The 23,590-nt window shown below is 39.7% G+C and overlaps 1 protein-coding gene across 6 annotated transcripts in view; it reads right to left on the reverse strand.

Annotated features, from left to right (window-relative positions):
* slc8a1b (solute carrier family 8 member 1b) overlaps window positions 1–23,590 on the reverse strand; it is a 118,837-nt gene that overhangs the window by 65,787 nt on the left and 29,460 nt on the right. The window lies entirely within an intron of this gene.

A 23,590-nucleotide genomic window follows, 5' to 3' on the forward strand; every position in this document is an offset into this window, starting at 1 on the left:
GTGGGGGTCATTCATTACTCATCTGCCCATTTTAGAGATAGCCATCAGCTCAGTGGAGACATGCAATACAGACCTATAAACCGTGGTATTAGTCACTAAATACTCTCATGTCGCAAAAATCATCCTCCTCCTGGCTCAATGATGTGGTTTGAGACAGATTTACAGAGACAGTTTTGGGAGGAATTTCTTACCTGTAACAACTGATTTCTATGCTCTATAGATTGGAAGCTTTCGACTTGTCCCTTGAGGGGTCACCGCGGTGGAAGTTGATTTGGCATGAGTTTTTACGCCGAATGCCCTTCCTTGCCGCAACCCACCGACACCAAGGTGGCCCTTGGTGGCTGGGCAGAGGCAACACCTGGTGGGGTGGGATTCAAACCCGTGGCCTTTTGCATTCCAACCCAATGCTCTACCACTGAGCCTGGTGGCTCAAAATGTACAGCAGCAGTCGACGTTAATGGAAGTGGCATTGTTGTTCTTATCTCTTTACAATAGAGAAATAAGAAAAATGTCAAACTATTCCTTATTATTATTTTGTTTTAAATGCAGCTTGTTATGCTCACATGGTTCATTTTCTAAACTGGAACTAAAATCCTTAAATCTGTATCAGGATAATTCACAACAGTCCTTACACTAAAACCATCAATGAGTTTAAGTTGTTAATCTGTCATGCAAATTTACTCCTCTGATTTGGCTTGTTTGGTTCAGTACACTAACCGTCCAGCTCATTAGTACAATCTAACCCAATGAGTTCTACTATTACTACTAGTTTTTTAAGCCAACCAATTTAAAATGAATGAGGGGGCCCAAACGTTAGGACTTCTTAATACACTGCAGCCCCACTCCATCACCCGATGTGACCTCGATAATAAGCACATTATCAACTTTCTGATGGTTTAAATTTAGAAAATTAAACATAGAAATTATAACCTATAAGCCAGAATTCATGCCAGAGCTGCTGTACTGGGTTGGATTAGATTGTAAAGGTGTACCTAATAAAGAGGCCAGTGAGTATATATGTACCATTCAAAATTACATGAAGAAAAAAAGGTGCACATCCCATCCCATCTTTTTGTTGTGCTGGCCTTCCTGCACACGACAAACTGCTGGTTAATCAGATCTGTCTCCTTCTTTTAACATAACACACACACATACACACACACACACACTGTAAGCAAAATGAAACTTGATGCTTGAATTTCCTAAGTGCAAAAGGTTTTGAACTGAGCCCTGTCTGAAACTATAATCTTGTGTGGTACACAGTACATGATAGCTGCTCTGAGTAAGAAAGAAAATTAATAGCTTCACTTTAAATGCCAAACACATCACATGTTGATCCTTGCGTATGATGGAAAAAAAGCTGTCTTTTCAGCTTTGCGGTGAGTTCCACAGATGAAAGAAAAGAAACCTATCAAATAAACAGAACTCTGCTGTTTTGGACACTTATATTACCCTGGTGTTTTTTTACTGTTAGAGGGATCGGCCCTCAATCTTGCTGCCACTTTCTATATCTGAATATCTCTGAGACTGAGGCCAGCCACCACATGCAATATTCACCGAGCAGCAGAATGAGAGCGAGATACTGAGAAAGAGTAAGGAGGTAGTGATAAATGACTTTATTCTAAAGATGATTCCATAAACTTGAAAAACGTTGTCTCTCTAGCTCACACACAAAACACAGAAAGGTAACACCTGAAAAATTCCCACAGATCTCTGTCTAAGCCATCCATCATTTTAACTGGGAACCAGTTGTACATTTGGAAGATTGATGTGTTAATTTCAGCAAAACTGAAAGGCAGCAAGGGACACTACAATACTATGTTCTGCTTAGTACAATTGATCGAGGAAAAAAATGGTTTAATGGTGATGTTAATAAAAATATTTAGCTGATGGTTCCCACAAAGGGATCATCTCTTTCTGAAAACATAAATCTCCTCACTTCTAGTTGATAGTTCTGAATTCTGAATTGCAATGAATAAGAAGGCTTTGGACTATCCAGTTTATTCAGTTTCAAACGGAAGAAAAGTAACTGTAATTTGTCTTCTCATATGACTCAATTTGATTTAAGGCCCCACTCTTTTCATTTTCAGCATATCTCAGAATGAGGGAGCGCTTCCTGGTATGGTACAAGTGAGAACAGAGGATGCAGAGACACAGCGTTTGAATCATTTGAGTTTGGTGTTCGACAGTTGTCCACACAGTTGTTTGTGTTGTTTGTACAACATTTGCTGGGGTGTTATCAATTCTCATCAGCCCATAAACAATGTTCCATAGGTAACAATCCACTCTTCAGTGGCCTGATAATGAGTTGACTTTCAGCAGCTACAAAAAGAGGTCTGCTTAGTGAAAAGTTAAAAATAGAGAGTTTGTTTCCCACTTTGAACAAATATTAAATATTTATATTATATTATATTACTATATATACTTTAGTACTTAAGTAGTAGTAGTAGCAGTAGTATTTAAACCAGATGATGACCTTTTTCTAAACATGTTCCTGATGTTTTTGTGCCTAATTCTAACAATGTCATTTCAGTGTGTAAAGCTAAAAAGACTGTAAGTCTGTGCTTTTCTTTTTGCAACTGTGACAACACTGTTTGGCCACGCAATAACACACGATAAGAACCAGTCAATTTAACTGCTAAACGGTATGACAAGACAGTTATAAAACCTACTGAACCATTATTATGGGCTGGTAAGAACTGATAACCGCATATTAAATTGCGTTATTCCTTCCCAATCAGGTGTATTTAATGCAGAACACCCGGGCTGATTTTATGTAAATAAGTAACTTGGCGAACAGAAAAAGAAAAGTTTCCCTAGATTAAACACGATTTAAAATCTCTAATGCACTTTTCATGTTTCTGTCAGAGTGGTTTAAAATAGAAGCTGTTACACACCAATCACAGGCCTAATCTGACATGATCTGATTTAGAAAGTAGACACACACACACACACACACAGTATTAAAAATTACCCAGCAATCAAGAAGTTGTAACCATTTATCCTAGCGCTCTGCTTTCCAAAAGTAGCTTTTAACCTCATTTAACTCACACATACACTTTGTGTGGCTCTTTCTCACCCCCACCCCCCTCCTCCATACTTGAGCTAGTTTGTGGTAAATTGGTTGTCCATTGATTGCTCTCAGTTTTCAATGATTAGTGCAGCTACATAGCCAGCTGTCACACTTTGACCTCTAGCGACCCCCCCCCCCACAAACACACACACACACACACACACACACACACACACACACACACACACACACACACACACACAAACACAAACACAGAGTGCCATGGAGCTTTGTAAAGCCTTTTTTGGTTTTGCTTGAACAAGTTTCTAAAATTCCGAGGATGAATAACAAGGGACACATCATGAAGAACCCACATGCCCTGAATATAATACTGGAACTTAACTGGACACTGATGAACAAGTACATGATTAAATCACACAAATACAGGTATAAACCCTCTAGCATCCAAGTCCACACACACTCACACAAAGACACTTACACATTACAGATATAAATTATGAATTCAGAGAATCACCGATGATTTCAAGATGACAGCAGAGGTAGTGTGGAGGGAGCTGCACTGTCACACTTTACTAAAATCAAACCTTAGCTGGGATTTCCTTTTTCTCCCTGTGTTTATGGGAAGTGTCAGAGCGCAGCCAGGCTGGGCAGCGTTATGGTTTCCTTGGATGACTCGCAGTCTATCTTTAGTCTCCAACCCTCTGCTCCAGTGTGTCTGGCTGACAGGTAAATGCTGCACATCCAGATGATCAGAGGATTGTCAAAATGCCTGAGGGCTAGTTGTAGGAACACTTTTATTCCCTCAAATGCAAGACCTCGAGTCAGTTTCATCAGTCTTAACCATGGTGAAAAAGTGTCTCACTTGTTTTTTATTAAGGCTCACAGCATTCTAATTATAAAGAAACAGCTCAACATTTTGGAATATATAGTGTTATATAGATGCGAATATTTGTGTATTTTAAAAATTCTGAATACATTGTTGGATTCAAATTAATTTTGGAACATTCTCACTGTCTCTAATAGGTATTGTAAATAATGATTCTTGTTTAGCCACAGATTCACTATTCAGAAGAGCAAACAACAATAGAAAATCACCTGCTCACTGCAGCATTTTTGCAGAGTCAGGGGTAGGACAGCAGAGCTAATGCATAATTCTTCCCAGCACTGTCACATCTGAGTGTAATCCTGCACACAAATGCTGTAAACCTCCGTGATTCTGTTACGTCATAAAAAAATAACATGTTGACAGAAACAACAGATTCTTTATTCCCAAGCTGCTTGCGAAATGTAGATTAAGAGTATACACATCTGGCTGACAGAGAGACTGTAGGTCCGAGAGATAAAGGAAAAGGTGAAAGAAAGAAGAAGGATAACATCACAGAGAGATAAGATAGGAAAATTACTAATAAGACAAAGAAAGGTTTTTAAGCTATTTTAAGTTTCTCAACGGGTGGTAAAAAGGAATACTGTTGCCAGTAACATAAGAGTCAATAAAGTTACTGTTGACAGAAAGACAGAAAAATAGAGGCATTGAGAAGAAAACGGATGAACCAAAAAAATGAATATAAACTGTGGGAGATTGAGGGAGGATCAGGTTGGCAGTGTTTTGTGTGTATGTATGATTCAGCCTTAAGGACCCATCTGGTTCTCAGTCAGAAGCTCCAGGCTGATCTGAGTCTTAATGATCAACCACAGGACACTCTGAGTCTAAATACTGTACATCCTTCTCATGCTGCAAATCAGTCTAACAAATATAAACCTGCAGGGCAAAGGTTATTTTTAATGTAAGGCCTTGGGCTTCATTAAGATTGTTTTCACTTACTGAATTGTTTATCTACTGACATACTAATGGGGAATAACTCATTCTTACATTCCACTGGTAAAACTTGATAATGGCTCGATGTGTGTGTAGAGGGCTTTCAATGGGTTGAGGGGAAACATTTATGGCTGTACTAATGTACATATATTATGCAGAATCAATTAAATCTTCATGCTGAAGATGAGTGAACAAAAGAATTAATTTAAATAAATTGATGTGTGGAGGACTGAATAGGTAGGAAAAAAGTGAATGAATAAAAAATGAGAAGGAGATGTGACAAAAGGAATAAATAAATGGTATAAATGGACCATTGACAGAAATACGAGTTCGTAGCTCTGACCCTCACCGTTATGGAATAATCCAGAATAGATGTTTCCTTCAAACGATTATTGCTCAACTATGCAGTTAGTTTTCCCACAAAATATATTTGCTGTTGCCGTTTGATTGTGCAGTACTGTATGCAAACATAAATTGTTTGAGACTGGGAATTACAAGAATCATTAGCAAACTGACTGTTTAGACAAGAAAAGGCTCCATCCATGTAGGAGTGTTGCATTATATACTGTAAATCCAAGACAAATGCTTTTAATTACATGAAATGCATCACATTACTCTGTTACTTTTAATTGCCACCTTTGCATATACAGTATGTGATTCAGCAGGCAGTGGCAGCAGAAACACAGACAGGTTTTTTTTTTAGGCTATAACACTGTGACAAGCAGCAGTCACAGGAGAGAGAAGTCAGACAAATTAATGGTGAGGGCAGCTAAAGCACAGCTGGAGCAGTGCTACAGGCCCTCTATATGTGTGTGTGCATGTTTCTAACATGTGTGACGAGCCAGCCCCTTCTCAAAGCGTGGTTAAAATGGGTATAGCACAGACACACACAGATAAAACTGCACAAATGCGAACACACACTCACAAACAGCCTCTGACTGATAGTGTTGAGCTGCACTGTTCCCATATTGTTATGCTGCACAAACAAGGTTGTTTCAACCGATCCCTCTCCTTTTCCTAGCCCTTACTTTTTACCTAAAATTGAACATGAAAGAGAAAAGTGAGTGCTTACTGTATGTTTATGTTCTTGTTTAATTTAAACAATAAATTAAAATCAAAAGGGACCAACAAGAATACAAAATACAGTAGAAACTACAGCCTCTAATGTGAGTGTCTGTGTGTGTGTGTGTGTGTTTAGTTTTCAATGAAACTACACACAACATACCAAGTCGAGACTAGGTTCTTTACTGCATGTCCAACACACACACGCACACACACACACAGGCTAAAGGTGGACATCTGTAGCTTTTTAAGCAATTAAATTACACAAATTGTTTTGGTTCAGCCATGGTCAGTTAACTTTTCCTACAGGTATATGACATATGTTTGCAAACATGCCAAGCACTGTACACACAAATGCAGACATGCACACAAACACACACACGGAGGACAGCTGGTTGCAGAGCCAAAAAGATCCTGATTGCAATGTCAGACCAAACGCCGGTTAGCACCATGTGAGCTTTTCGTTTTGCAACAGGGCCACAAAGGGCTCATTAGCCTTTTCTTCAGTGTTCCTAAACAGAGCCAAAAGGGGATTTACAGTAGTTACTTTAGCTTTAACTTGGATTGCTCTATACAGTAACCATTATTATCATTAAGCCTTGTTAAGACCCGGTTCTCTGAGGAACAAAGAGGACTAGCCAGAGAGGGTGAATGGTTATATATTGCCCTGGATTTCACTGTACTGTAACAACACAAGAGAGCAGAGCTTGTTAGTCTTGCTGTCATGTGATTTGCCATTTCAACTAGCCAATGATAACTTATTGTCATTTAATCTCTTGCATTTGTCTTCCATCTCCTTCCATGTCACCATATGGGCAAATAACAACTCTTCTGTCTTTGTCAGCACTGTCACACACACACACACACACACACACACACACAGTTGCTGCATCCCAGACCCTGAGACTCCGATGAGAATGATATGTGAGTAGAGAGATAGTAAAGAGAAAGAGAGGAGGAAAAATGGCACATTAATCTCACTATTGCTGTGGGGATTAACAGTGGGTTAGACGAACACACATATATGCAACATGCAGCCCCTGCTTTTCCCCACCTGCCACAGTGCCAAGGGTGAGCTAATATGCCCTGCAGAACCTTGTGTGTGTTAGTAGATGCGTACATCAATGAATGTGTATACCTAGTGTGTAAATTTTGATTGTGAGAAAACAAGTTTCCACCGTATGTATGCATGCATAAGTGCGGGGTTGTGAATGGCACTAACCCCACAGTGTCTCATTTCTAATGTTACTTTGATAGAGAGAAGGAAAAAAGAGGGAAAGAGAGGATGAGATAGAGACTTGCAGAAATGTCAGAGAGATTAGTAGGTCTATGCAGAGAGGTCTGCTACTGCTGATTCAACAAAAAGTTGTGAAGTTAGTAAGTTTTAGAGGAGGCAGAGTGCTGCAGAAATGGGGGGTGGGGGAGTTGGGATGAAGAAAGAAGTAGAAGGGAAAATAACTTTACTGCCACCCTACTGACAAAGGACAGTATTTCAGGCTACCTGAAAGCAATGCTGAGTGAAATCAGTGAATTTGTCTAAGAGCACAGCCAAATAAAAAATGTCATCTCTTTCTCCTCATCTTCCTTCTCTCTCTCTCTTCGCAGTAAGGGAAACATACTATAGTCATTCTGCAGCAGCAGTAGCAGAAGAGATTTATTTCCTGATAAAGCATATATATATATATATATATATATATATATATATATATATATATATATATATATATTGATTGTAGTCAAATTTGCATTAAACTGCATTTTGTGTGTAGTGCTCGCCACATGAGGTTTTTTTCTTCGTAGTATGATGAAAGAAAGTCATTCATTATCAGGTGTCAGATATTAAAATCTGAATTTAAAACTTCATCATTGTGGTGCATACATTTAGTTAAATGTACCTTAACATAGTCCGATGAGTGGAAACATACAAAAAGATGGGGTTACTTAGGGGAAGCCTTTTAACCACATAGCTGGTTGGACACCATATGATGTTCTGAGCTTAGCATCTTAAAAGATTTTCCTACATATTGCAGTATAAGTGAGTCAGCATTTAGGTTTTTGTTTGGTGCATTCCTGGAGTGATCTTCCTCCTTCTTAGCCTTGAGCTACTGCTTAAAGAGGCCCAGATGCAGCAGGTAGGGGATTATGTAAGCAGGAGGCAGGAGATGATTAGCAAGATAATGTTACGCTGGTGCAGAGAGAGAAAGCAATAGCCAGAGGAGAGACAAATAAATGACAAACAGCTATATGTGATAGGAAATAAGGTTTGGTAGCTTTTATACAGCTGAGGCCAATACATGAGAAGCTGCATCCTGAAAACAACTCAAGAACTCAATTTGCTCACAATGAACACAGAATAAATGAGTAAAACATGTCAGCAACATCTTCAGCATGTGGGTAAAACCTTCCTTGTTAAAATGTTCATTTACTAAAACTGCTCAATGGATTCACAAAATCCTAGCACACAAATTAATTTGTATGGTTTGATCTGAGACTCTGTGGTTTTGGATGTCATTGACATATTAGACTAAATGCATTTACCACATACTCGTGTGTACCAGAGCCACAAATATTAAACACTAACCAGATATTTCTAATAGAGCAAGGAGAAATTAATCTGCAGTCAATGTGTGTGTGTGTGTGTGTGTGTGTGTTTGTGTGGGTGTGTGTGTACGTGCGTGCATGTGTGTGTGTGTGTGTGTGTGTACCCTGGGAGCTGCTAAGTAGGTCAGATATTGCTCTGTTAATAACTATCCATATAATTATTTTTTAAACTTTTCCACAGCCCTCCATCTTTCTGGGGAATGGACATGGACACACAGACACACACACACAAACACACACAGGCACACACTCTCCAATGTACTTGAACAGCTTTTTGCTAAGCACTTTTTCTTTTCCTCATTAAGATCTGCCATTAGTATCTTTGTACTTGTGTGTTTTTGCATGAATTTGCAGTCATGTGCATAAAACCGACTGAGAATTAGCATATTCGAGGTCAAATCCATAAAAGACTACGGAGGCTGGAGGGTGTGCATGTTTATGTGTATCTGTGTGCATTCTTGTGATACAGAATACAGATTCAAGCCTGCAGGAAACTGCAGGAAACTATGTCTGTGTGTATGTGGCTGATGCTTGATAGCCTTGTTGATGATAACCCTATTGAATCAGACATGCACATACACACACACACACTACACACACATGCACACTGTGAACCACAGACATTAAGACTCTTTCCCTGAGGAAACCCTACCAGCTGTTGTGGAAAAGGTTGTAAAGTGACGACATAGTGTTTCAGACTGTAATTACGTGGTTAGCTTGTGGCCAACAGTGACCCTCTTGGTTTCTCTGAAGAATGCTAGCAATGCTACTAAAATGGTTTTAAGTTATCAAACCAAGTCATAATATTGGAGCAATTTTAGCATAAAAACAGGTGTTGGCCAACTATCTAAACTAATCTAAAAGAGACAAATTAACTGCAGTTTTTTCCCCCTAATTACATAAAAAAGTTAGTTGGTGATGGCACTTCTGCTAACTGATTTTAATTTTCACAGGTATTACAACTTTGGCTTTTGATAAGATGCAACACTAAACTTTTTATAAATATGACAATGTCCTCCTGTGTTCCAATCTAACTTTATCCAAAATGCAGTCACACATCCAAACACACACACACACACATACATACACACACACACACACTCAGACATCGCTGCAGGTAGATGCTATTAATACGTGGTTGAACCAGGACAGTGGAAGTGGAGAACGGAAGCAGGCTGGTATCCAATGGGAAACAGATCGGTGTCCCCGTTTTAACAAGAATACTGCTGGGAATATCAGTGGGAACAACCGGCGGGAAAAAGGAATGGGGAGACCACTCCGTCTCTGAGAAAATCTGTGGCGTGGGCATACTATTCAAGAAAGGGTATATTTTCACTCCAGTCCTGACTTGGTCAAAAAGCAAAACCAACAAGACACAACTGATTAGTGAACATTCAGCTTTAGCAACAAAACATAATGAGCAGGTGAAGATGAAACATGATGACGGGACGAAGGCTGCAGAGTGCAAATACTAGGTGGTAGCAGTGTATAGGACAACATTTACCAAACTAACAGAAACAATTTTAATAATAAAGTGGGGCAAAGGAGACTAAAACTAATGGAATAAAATGAACAGAATCAGTAATAAGGGAAACATCAAGTATGTTATACGGTTAGAAGAAAGGCATTTGAAAATAGGGAGAGGGAAAGAATGATCTTTTGGGAGTGAGGGAAGCATTGATTACATTAATTGCAAAAGAAAACACACCTGTTGCCCAACACTTTCTGTCTCCCTGTGTGCATATACATGCATGTGACTGTGTGTGTTGTGACAGATGTCATACCATGCTGCTTCCCAGCAGAGGACAGGCTTAGAGTTCATTAGGAAGGCCTGTTGACATTTAGCCTCTGATACAAGACACTTCTAAAACACAGAGGACTGCTGATAGAATAATAAATACAATGTGGATAGCTGTGCTCATGACCTCTAATTGGCCAAGGCATGTTTACAGTCAAAAGGCTGATTTTCATGTTCAAATGTCATACCCCTGGACTATTAGGAGCAGGGAAATAACCAAACTGTTCACACAAACATCGTATTGTTCTAGCTTCTAAATGCTTAAAGGCTGCATTCATTCAAGGCAAGGGTTCAGTGGATTGGTGTATTACCCACAGCAGTGTGTAATACTCACAGAAAACAGTTCAAAGCCAGAGGATGTTGAAGTCTTTGTTCATACTTTATGAACAAATTTCACTTAAGTGATATGAGTTAACCCCAGAGACACCTGGAGGAAAGACAAAGCCAGAGTCAGAATCAGCAAGCTATGTGTATTTAATGGTACCCAAGTCCATTGTGTTTAATAGCAGACAGAGTTTAATTCATTTTCTAACCACCTGAGAGACCAGACAGGACCTTCTGACTCTGCATTATAATGTGTGAAACTCATAGTCTATTCACTCTTAAGTTGGTGCGGACATGAGTGGAGCGGCCTACTGTTCTGGGACCTAAACTCATTACAACACTAGCACCTCCCACTGTTTGAGGGGCCATTCTGTTGTATCCACCGTCTACAAGACTAAGCTGCAGCTCCCACATTGGACTTAACAACAAAACACCCTGCTGTCTCTGTAGTCTACTGAGCAGTAGATGTTTCTATATGCCACACTAGACATTAGAGCCTCCTCTGTCTCTACAGAATCTACTAAAAAAGAGGTTTACTTTAGAATTGAAAGTACCGAACCTCCTGCCATTTACCAACATTAGAGTGCCCTTCATAGAGTGCACAAAACGTGAATATTCTGCTGAGTCAAGACCATCTTCCCAGTATTTTCATAAACTGTCTTGGTAGTTCTGTCTTTCAAAAATTGCTTGCCTGCTGCTGTGTTCAGAACATTCTGCTGTCCAGAATGTCCTGAGTGTACCAGAACATTGGCACCTCCTGCTGTGTGCAGAGATTATAATGAACCCAGCTGACGTATCCAGCTGACGAGAAATGAAACTTCCTGTGTCTGCAAAAAATCTACGTTTGAACCCCAAAATGTTTATGCACCAGAAAACAAAAGCTCAAACTGAGTCTAGTCTAGTGGATACTTACTGTCTTTGTACAGTGTTAACAGAGTTTCCAGGCTGCAGGTACATCCACATTAAACCTGAGGAATAAGAGAACCTAATGTTGTACCCACAGTACTCACAAATTTAAAAGTCCCTGTTTCCAAAAGATTCTGCAGAACAATAGAACCTGGTGGTATATGGGGTGCATACCAGGTGTTAGAACCTCCTGTGGTCTCGACCTCCTGTGTGTTTCTGTACACTTCCACAACCAGCTGTTCCCAGAGTATACTAACCAATAGAACACTTATGCATAAAATCTATTAAATCGTTAGCGTCTACATCTAAACAGCCGCATCCCATTGCCTTCGTAGGTTCTACTGAACATTACAACATCCTGCTACATTTTGTGAAGTGAGGCACCACCTGAGAATAAAAAACACACTGGAATATTCTGTATAAATCTACAATTGCATAGCCAGCCATTCTGTACCATGTACCATACTAATGTTATATTGAAAACAATGCACTTCCACTGGATTCTACAGTGTGAAGTGCAGCTCCACTGGTGTAAATGACAGCACACTGTGCTTGTTGCTGCTCTGCATCCCACAGTTAGCTGAGTCCTTCATCGATTTCCAATTTAGATCCACTTCATACATTCAGGAGAGCTGAAGAGGTGAACAAAGAGTTTGAATGACACCAGAAGTAGGCAAAAGATGCCACATTGATAAATATGAAAAAATCTCGTAACTATAGTATGTGCCATCTGACAAAATTACCACTTTCACATGGCAGTTAAGACATGTGAGACCCACTTTGAAATCTGTAAGCATGATGTACATGCCAGTAGACTTGTACATGTAGTTCTTTCACAGAAACGCTGTTACGGCAACATGCCAGTAGACTTGAGGGGTTCAGTTTTGGTGTAGGGTTAGAAATTAGATATTAGCTTTGAAAAGCTGATCAGACTTCAACTTGTGCTTTTGAAATATAACGGTGACGGATGAGCATCATATAGTTTAAAACAGCCTGCACAGCTTAATATGAAATAAAAACATGTGGATCCACAAAGCCCACTCTCATTCAGATTCCTTTTGAATACATTATCTGCTATTAGAGGTAAAAGAACAGAATAAAGCCTGTGAGTACTGTACAGTGAATGTGTGCATGCGGGTGTGTGTGTTTTAAGACAGTGAGTAATGTGACGCAGGGTGCTGGGCCTGCTGCCCTCGCCGATAACCAATGATGGAGGAGAGTCCCGATCAATACCACCACAGAAACACACGCACGCTATGTACACACACACGCAGATTTGCTCACAGGCAGATATACACACACATACACACTGACCCCTGCCACTTTGTCTTTTTTTGAAAGCTTGGGAATGGAAACATTCCTCTGAGTGTCCGCAGAGAGAGGAAGGAAAGGGGGGATGGAAAGAGAGGGAAGAAGGAGAGGGATGGAAGTTCAGGGTTTGAATGCATGAATCAGGATTTTGCTCCCAGATTGTCTAGAAGAGATTAAAAGCATATATGTGCTTCTCTACTTCCACCACCTCCTACTTCATTTAGATTCAAAATACCTCATCTTCTTCTTCTTCGTTCTCTCCGGTCATTTAATATTATTATTATTTTCAACTCCCTTATTGTTTTTCCTTCTTTCTTTCCCTTTTCATGTCAGCATCAGTCTTAAAATAGAATGGTCTGGTTTGGAAACTACTAGGATGCTAGTACTGCAAAACACACACAGGCTTACAGAAAGGTCCAGTAGAAATGAACAGAAAAGCTCTGTCTTGTCGCATCCTAGAGCCAGTAGTCGGTAGTCTTATTAATTTGATGCTTTAGCTTGTGGTGTGTGCGTGTGCACATATTTTAAAAGCAGTCCTTATGTCAGTGAAGGAAGGAACTGTTAAGGAGCATATAAATCTACTACAACAGCTAAAATACAAAGGGGGTGTTTGGATGCATGAATAAATGAGTGTGTATGGAAAAAACTAATAAAGGAGAGTGGCATTTCTGCAGCCCCTAAAAAAATTGGATTCTTGGGCTTTTTTAGAAATTTGTGATTAATACATCTGAAACCAGCAACTAAAAGAAAGCTTAAAAGGCCGGTGAAAATCTGAACAGTAAACTCTTTGAGAACCTGGTCACCATGGGCTCTACAATGTGGCCGAACCGCTTTCATTTTGTCATCATCGTCATCATCAAAGTACTGTCCACACACAAGTGACTGCAACTCTGACAGACACTGTGAGAATGACACTTTAACACCCACAAGGACTGGTACAGCTGTCCATTAACTGGTCCAGGCTGGGTCCAGTCAGTTAGAGGGTGTCCAATAAAGCCTTTTCACACATTAGCAGTTGCCGCTGATCCCTCCCTCTTCCTCACCGGTCAGCGGGTTCTACCGATCCACACTGCAGGTGCAAGAAAAACTAATGGCACTGTTTAGGGGTTGAACGATATTGGGTTTTAATGCCAATTTCTAGAGATCAGGGAGGCTGGTTTTTAATATTTTTTTTTTGTGTGTGTGGGTGTATTCAATAAAGACGTGAACATTCATGAATGTGTTTTTATCAGCTTAGGAATACAATATTTGTGGCTTTGGTTGAGATCAGATCACATTTCATGACCAATTTATGCAGAAAAATTGCACAAACAGTTCTATAAATGTTTCCTTACACTGTAAATTCCTACATATTGTATGAGAACAAATAAAAAGTACCTGTGAATAACAAACATGCATAAATCTAAACAAGAGTTTGACAATAAATGAGACACTGGCAGAAACGTATGCTTCCTGTGGGCATGTTGCACATGAGCTGCTGTTTGGCAAAACTTTGGCTAAACATTCACCCCAGGTAATACTTTACTGCATGTTAAGACATATCCTCATACACACACACACACAAACACAACTGATGTTAGTTTCCAGAGATTCACTAGAAGCCAAGTCCAACACAGCAGACTGGGAGAAATTATTTCAGACCCTAGTAATCACAGCTTTAATTACATATTCTGCTCCCTCTTTTTTCCTCCACCCCCCAACCCCCTCCCTCACCCTTCCCTCATCCCTCCCGCCCCTTAGAGCCATCTCTTCTTGGCTTCAGTTTATGGCCAGACGTTTGTCACTTTGCCATCATCCTTATGGCTTCCTCTCTCTCTCTCGCTGTGTGAAGCAATGGAAATGAGATTTTTCTGCTCAGTCTTTCTTTCCACTTGTTTTTCATTTGCTCACTGCACCTTTCTTTCGTTCTCTATATCTTCTCTCCTTTTTCATATCCTGTTCTATCTCCTCACTATTTCCAGCATTTCAAAAAAGCAAGCCCCATATATTCGTGTGCGTTAAATTACAAGTGGAGCCATAAGTGTCACAATGGGAAAAGATATATAGTACATTTAATTTGTGTGCATATGCTTTTACTATGTTAAGTATATGAATGTGGATTGTCTCTGTTGATAAAATGCATTTCAATTATTCATACGCTGCAAAGTCTGATCACAGCTTTACAAAACACACAGATGTGGTGTGGGGGCCTTCACCCATGACTCAAACTGCATACAGTGCAGAGTAATGCAGAGTATATTAAGTTGATGGGTGCATGATTTAATAAATATATATCATTAAAGGTCTTCTGGATTTGGTTCAGAGTTAAAGCTATGGTGAAAAGCTCTAATCTGCAGCACTGTACACGGATCAGATAGAATAGTTTAAGCATCAGCAGCACGTTCATCTCACAACACTCACCAGTTCCAGGCTTTCATGTTGTCTTATGGTAAATCTGCCAGTCTAATCAGTGATGTGGAATTCCTGGATGTTTTTAATGCCTTCCCCACAAGAGAATGGCTCAAGCCATTTTCATAAACAAAACATTTGGGCAGGCACCTTCATTCAAAAAAAAACCACAACCCTAAAACAGACAAATCATATTTATAGTATAACTTGCTCTGCTGGGGTTTTCCTTTCAAAGACATACACACACTGCATGTGTGTTTTTTAACTCTCTGGCTAAGAAATATACAACAAAGGCTGATGAGAGTGTTTTATCCACCAGTAATTGACCAAATCTGATGTATTAGCCAGTGTTCTTTGGAAAACAGAGACAAGCAGAGGGAGACTGGCAGTGCAGGTTGTGTGTGTGTGTGTGTGTGTGTGTGTGTGTGTGTGTGTGTGTGTGGGCCGGTCATGAAAACTTTGATTTAACACTGGAAGCAGAGGAGACAGGAAGAGTGTGTAATGGAGGATTTTTTTAGTACTGGAAGTGACACAAAGTCATACACATAAAAAGACACAGACAGTCTCTAGTCTTTAATGCCTTTACTGTTAAGATACAGAAAAACTTACATGCTTCAAAGCAGACATGTTCTGATGATCCAACTTGCCAAACAGCACACACACACACACACACACACACACACACACACACACACACACACAGAGAGAGATCAGTTTCTAAACAGCAGGACATGGCTAGTGTCTGCTTGTCCCTGTTTGTTCTCTGTGTGACATTCAGTAGACAGAAGGGCAACTGTAGGCCAATCTGTGTGTGTGTGTGTGCGTGTGTGTCTAAACCATTTGCAGGCCTTCCTTACCTGCTGTCTGGCTGTGACATACTGGTCAACTTGTGAGTATATGTAAGCAATTGTAATTACAGAGTAAGACAGAGATTAGGCTACATTTTGAAAATGTTTTTCAGTTGACTGGCTAGTTGGTCAAACATCATGGGTGAGAAAAATATGCCTACTGCCCATCATACTGTTTTTCAAACTAAGATAAGTATTGATTTTTTCCCATTTTCCATTGCTGGATACTGTCAAGGGGCCTTCCAGAACACTCTCTGTTCTCAACCACTCATTTTTCCTCCCCTTCATTCACTTTTTTTAAATACCATGTTGGTTGTTTTATCTTTTGTTGATGCAGTGGTTGTATTGATTGTCATTTACTCCCACTTGCTTGCAAAGTGGTGCCAAGAATTCAAAATGCTTCAGGCGGGTTTTTGAACCAAATTAAACCAAAATTCTCAGCCAGAACAGACAAAATATCAACACGTCAGAGACTCCCACGAACCACCTACATTCATCCATGCGGGGACAGGAGCGCAGAGGACGCATGAATATTTGATAAAAATACAATGTCAGAGGGTGTAGAAAGAGAAGTTCGGTGTTGAGTACCAAGGCATTTTTTCCCCACTTAATTTTAATTTCTCTGGGATTCCTGGGACTTGCTTAATTTTAACCACAAGTCCAAAGTCAAATCTGACTCTCTCCATATGTCACTGACAAACTGTATACTATGCAATATTAGCACATTCACTACTCAGAATGGAAACAGGTTTATTTTAAATGTACATTAGGTTCGCTAGCTCACATTCCTAAACACTGCTGCTTCATCATTTTGTTTGTTAGACTATTACTTGCAATCTGCAGGATGGCAACCAGGGGTTTCCAACATGTCGTTCAAAGATTTTAGCTCACAAACTGTAACTGAGTAGATTGTCTAGATATTTATAGAATATGTAGAATAACTGACAACATAAATTCTCTCAGTAAGCCTGTTTAAATAACAATCCAATGAAATTCAAAAAGTTCCTGGCTCTTTCCAACATACAGTATTTATTAGAGTTTGGACTGCAGTTATGTTAACGCTGTAACATTTAGTGGACTAACCAGCAAGCCTGAATCAACAACAACACATCCATGTGATCTAGAGATGAGGAGAGTGACGGGTGTGACACGATGTTAAAATTAATGTTAAAATGAGCAGCAACTTTTACATGACATGTAAAGGATTTAAATGTAAATTTTTGATTTCTCAGAAGAGGGTTACAATGGAGCACCGACATAGTGCAAGCTTAATGTTTCAGTTCACAAATGGTGACAATATGCTAAAGATTTGACATATACACTAAAAGAAACAAATAGAGAAATGTTAGGATGTAAAGTCTTTACTGAGTAGTAAAGTGAGACAGAATGTTCAAAGAGATCTTATGAAAAGAGCTGACACTGATGAAAGACTTAAAGTATTGTTGGAGGAAAGTTAAAATGAGGGTAAAAGTGTGATAGAAGAGGACATCAGAGAGAGAGCGTACGAAAAGGAAGGAGGGCTTGAGGCCTTACTCTGTATCTTTTTCTCGTCCTTTGCAGCATCATGGGACTCAGTGTGCTACATTAGAAACAAGATCAGCTGATAGCCTACATCCACTGCTAGCTTGACTGTTACGACACAGCCCTGTGTTTCTTAAAGGAAAACAGCAGAAAATGTGAGTTTAGTTCATAATTATCAGATCATAAATATGATCAGTTACAGACTGTGTGTTTAGAGGTCATTGTTGCCCTTTTATTGAGGTGAAGGGACTTTAATACAACACAAAGTGACTGCTTTAAGGAACCAGGTTACATGGAGAAACAAGCTTTTTTGGGTAATCGGTGAACAAGTTTATAGGCACTTAGAAGACTGCTTATGGGTAATCTGCATATATGTGCAGCAGACAATAATCTGATTTGTTCTCCATCCCTGACTTATTTTGAAAGAACAGCTCACAATATTTCACTGTATAATGACAGAAGATGCGACTTTCTGACTTTTTGTTACAGGCGAAATAGAAAATAAATTGAGTCCCAAATGAATATCAATTTTGTCTCCCAAGCAGTAGAAGAGCAGTGAAATTTTACTTGGCTTTATTTTAGACGGTCAAAACTTGGGTTTAGGTATGGGGGTATAGGGTTTGCAAATATCCTCTCACAAGTAACATGCATTTTTCACTGTGTGAAGATCTTCGCGTGCATGCACACGCAAACGCACACACACAGGGTGATATCCTCTCTGACAATCCCTTCATCCAATCATGGCTCACTAGGGAGATAGTTGTCACCACGGAGACAGGCAGTAGGACAACCAGGGCATTGTGGGATTGCTAAGTCCTCCAACATGTAGACCTGCCATTGCAGATCAATAGGACTGTGAATTTATTAGCCTCACTCTGTACACTAGGGCCACTCTCTCTCTCTTTTATTTGCTTTGTTTTGCCATCTTCTTTCCTTGTGTCTTTTTTCTCTCAGCCTGATCATTTCCCTTTCTACATAATATTAAAATAAACACTATGAAATTGCTGATAATGACCTTATTGAAACACAGTGAAACCAGTGAATTCTCTCAGATGTTCCCTTGATTATATAAAAGATGTAGTGTGTTTCTGCCTTAAGAGCTTGTAATGTTAGAAGAATGTCGTTAGCCAGCATTTCCATGAAGCGTTTTGTGATGACTGCATTGCTGTATTGCAGTTTTGTCACACTGACGAGAGGAAAATAAATTTCTGGGACAGTAGTTTTAAATGAAAATGATCTCTTTCTTTAAGCCACAGAATTTCAACAGCCTCTTCTGCATTTGCCTTTTCATTGATCCTTCTGTTTATTATTGGCAACGTCAGTCTAACCTTTTAAAAGAACAAAAATCTAATTTCGGCTAATCAAGTGAAATGCCCTCAGCTAACACCCCAGCGACCTGTCGCTATCAGTTACCATTCAAGCCTACAATTAGCCTTAACAAACTTACAGACACCTCCGCGTTCTCTTCCATACAGGAAGCAATAAAAGAGAACAGGAAACAGGATATGTGCTGTGGGAAATAGTAAGCTGAAGGCATAAAAAAAATCACAGTGTTTCCATAAAACATAACATGACACATAAATGTTCCCTGTATTTTAGTCCACAATGAAAACTTTCTACAGATTTTTTTTCTATTGGTATTTCCTATTTAACTTTTCTGCTAGATCAACCCATCAATAGTTCTCAACTGAGAAATGTAGATGTATTGTTTCATAAGTTGTGCCAGTCCCTGTAGGGTATACACGACTTTGATGTACAAAATGCCCTTTGAAATGGAAGGAAATGCTAAGTCGCTAGAGTAAATAGGCCATTAGCTTTGGTTTATTTTGTTTTCCAATACACTTAAAAAAAACATTATGATGTGAAACTAGGTGGCAGTTGTTTAGGAACTTTTTGTTTAGGCTTGATATCATGTTTAGATGAATCAGTGTGTGCTACTGTTCTGCCTCCATATTCAGAATCAAACTACTACCGCAACACCCAACCTCACTGGAGGGGTGGACCACACGCATCACACAGAGGTCAAATGAATAAATTGTTAGCCTTAAACCTGCCTCCAATGTTGCCCATACAATGATACAGTGGCTTTACACACATGCACCAAATTCTTTAGCTGACTCTCCACTATCACAATCCAGGAGCTAGGAAAAGATGCAAGGGAATTGCCAGCTGGAATTACCATATAGTACTCTTATTCTCGGGATCGCGGGAGAACTCAGTGGGGTCGGATCCCACAGGACCCGAATGACATGAATAATTTATCTACTGCATAATGCAACTCTGCCCACACATGCATTATACATATATGTAACTACCTTCAAATGCATACATAACAACACTATATGCACACATAAAAACAAACATGCTTACATTTTTATAGGCCATACATTCACAATCATGTAACTTGCTCCCTGATGCACACACACACAAAAAAAACATCTCAGTTCACTGTTAAGGCTTGTAGGTTGGGTAGATTTCAGTGGTTCCCAAGTTTATTTTCTACACAAGGACTCCCAAGTATGTGAAGATGTTTCTTTCCAGTGAACCTAAACTAGAAGCTTTGGATAATGTCTTTTTTTAAAATGCACAGTCACACAGACGCGCGCTGCACACACAAAATTTGTCTACCAGGGCAGTTTGAAGACCAGCTTGTGGGTGAGGGCGTTGACAGACTAACACTGTCAGTGCCACATCATAACACACAGATGTGACAAAGTGTCACAGTGGATATAATCATCCTTGTCTGTCTGTCTGTATGTGTGTGTTGCCTGCTCTCTTTTATTGTTTTCCCCTTGAGAGAATAAACTTAAGGGAATAGTTTGACCATTTGGGAAATACTTTTATACACTGCCTTACTGAGAGCTAGATAAGAAGAATGACACCATCCCGACTGCTCCAAGCCAAAAAAGAAAAAAAATCCCCACATATAACTCATTTACAAGAGCCTAGCTTGCTGTTTTCTTACCAGCCTTTATGTTTAGCTAAGCTAACGGGCTTTAGTTCCATACTGAACAGGAATGAGGAGTGACATCAATGGAAGAAAGGAAGCAGTTGTCCAAAGGCAGCTATATCATAGCGATTCATATCTGTTGAGTCACAGTGTAAGTGATGTCAACAGACATTTTGGCCCATATCCAACTATTTCTTTACCCCCTTTGTTCTTACGCAGCCTAGAAATTGTTACTTACTTCTTAGCATGCCCCAGTCTTTTCAAAAGAACAGTTTATTAAACTGGAAACTGGGGAATGACTAAAAATATTTTTCCAGTTCATGATGACATTTTAATCCTTTTGGCCAAAGATATAGCTTAGTGTGTTTTCCTGTTTGCAACAGAAGAGAAGGAAGAGATACTGGAATTTGATTCATGCATGGCTTCTGGTAATTGTGAGAAAGAAAAAGAAAAAAAACTGCTATTACACACCTACGTGCCTTTACAACATGTGTCAAAGAAAAAAAACAACATTCAGGAAAAAAGAACAAGGCTGTTGTCCTTTTCAATGAGAGGTTAGAATCTGATTAATGAGACTGTAGCTACGCGTAAATTCTGAAGATGTTTATGGGTGACTGGAAGTTTTTCAAGTTTTGCAAAAGGACACAGGGGAGATAAAAAGGACAGTGTGATTGATCTGTGTACTTCAAACGGCCTGTCCAGGCCTGTGACTAAGCACTGAATCCAGACACTGTCCCTGGCAAACTAGGGCATCTAGTCATCATAGATTGCATGGAAAATTAATCTAGTGGCATGACAAGGTTTTTCCACCATCAAGGAACATTGCTTCTTAAAACCACAATCCATAACTGATGTACAGTGCTCTTTCTGCAAAACCATATGAGTCCTGATGGTTTTTACTCAAATACAGACCATGAACATCCTGGTACAGGGGGTGGAACTAGCACTGTACACCAATTGGGGACCTGTGCTTTAAATAAAATAGGTAATAAGATGATATTACTGCAAAGAAATTACATATTTTAGTTCCCTGCGGCTTTAGAGAGCTCTAATCTGCCTCCTCCCTTCATCTAAATCCCTGCTCATGACTGAAGTGGATTTAATAGGCAAAATCAATCAAAGATCAGAGCCTATATTCTCCTGATCAGCTTGTTTCATTGAAAGAGCATGTGAATAAAATAATATATTTGCATCTTTGAACTGGACTGAGGGACAGAGAGTGAAAAAGAGATGAAAAAGAGACAGATGAATCGGTATCAGATCTCTGTAAGCCAGAGATTCTGCACACTGGAGCTTGGGCAGATTAGCTTACACCGCAGCTGCTGCAGGGAGAGGGAGAAAGAGTGTGTGTGTGTGTGTGTGTGTGTGCGCTGATGTTCTTCAGTCCCAAGCAATTAACCAGAGAGCACTGCAGTTGTTGTGTGTCCTCCTCTATGCAGCAAGCAATAGAGCTATCAGAAAAGAAGTGACTGTGTGCGTGTCACACTATCCACACTTTGTCTGCTATCAAATGTATCTCCCAGCTAAGCTCCAGGTCCACTGCAGCGATCTGAGCCACTAAGCACCACAAATCAGTTTAACTTCCACTTGGTTATCACCACTTTGGACTCGACTGTACCTTTGTTTGGACTTCATTCACACTAGATTTTAAAATTTGTTGTGATTTGTAAACCTTCAGGGTAATCTATCGATGAAAGCCTGGTGCGCACATTTAATTTGCCACTGAGTGAAAGGTAGGGTACACTCTGGGCAGGTCAGTCGGTCAGTCACAGGGATGACGCAAAGGCAGACATTCATTCAAGACAGAAAGCTGCAATGTAGTGTTAAAGTTATTAAGCAGGACAGGAGCTAGCAACTGATAATTGCAAATATACATACAAAGGTGCCTGGAACAACTGCAGGTCACAGCTCTGGACTCTGGAGCATGTACAGTATACTGAAAATAATTACACCAGTGGTTGTTGACACCTCACCTGCCCACATTATTCCAGCTCATTTGAGCATTTGACCTGGCAACCTTCGAACTACAATGCCACTCTTCTAAACCGTTGGGCCCCAGTCAGCACATTTTATCATAATGCTGGGTATAATTCACTAAAACAAATTTACTAGTAACTAGTCCTACTTTTTTGTTTTAAATCTGCAGCCAAACCTCTGTACCAGCATTAGTCCAATGAGGCCAAACACAGGCTCAACCTTTTTTGGAAAAGTTTGCGTTGTTGGTAACTGTGCTTGCTATGTAAACATGTTGCGAACAGAAAATTGTCACATTGTATATGAAGGAGGAGGTGAAGAAAAGGGGAAAAGGAAACACTTGTAGAGACAATCAAGAGCTGCTTGTAGATAATACATGAAGTGGGTAACTTGAGAATCTTAACAGACAAAGACAGGGAGTGTGTACAATGGTAAACAGAAGTCCTATCACTCTAGCATCATGTGTGGTTACACTGCCGCAGATTCCCTGATACTGCTGACAACTCTTTAAAAGAGAATGGCATGAGGTAAAGAGTAAGAAGACAGAAACAGCAGCTAACTCTGCCATACAATATATGCCAATTCTTTTTAGCATGCAATGGGCTCATAAGTTCAGTGCTAGGTAATGGTAATTATGCTAGTAAGAACTGCATCAGTTTCGCAGGTATTCAGTCATAAATCAAAGTACAGGGCAGATTCAAACTTTGATTTGATGATGAACTTACATCAAAAGCGATTATAAAAGTCTTCTTGATTAATCTTCCGTAGACCATGAAGGGAACATTTCATGGTAATCTGACCAACAGTTACAATAAAAGTCTGGATTAAAGTGTTGGAAAGATCCGTAACTAAAGATATTTAGCATCAAGGAATGCATTCTACATTGTTATTTTTACACCAAAAAGACTTGTGAGGTTTGAAAAAATAGGCAGGGGAGAGATTGTGGGTTGAGGCATATGGGGAGAAGAGTAGTGAGCGAGAATGAGAAGAATGGCCAGAAAGGAGAACTATGTGACCAGATGTTTGTTCTTAGAAAATAACGAACAGCACCTTGAGG

This window comes from Channa argus, chromosome 1 (genome assembly GCF_033026475.1).
Source record: "Channa argus isolate prfri chromosome 1, Channa argus male v1.0, whole genome shotgun sequence".
NCBI classification, from domain to species: domain Eukaryota; kingdom Metazoa; phylum Chordata; class Actinopteri; order Anabantiformes; family Channidae; genus Channa; species Channa argus.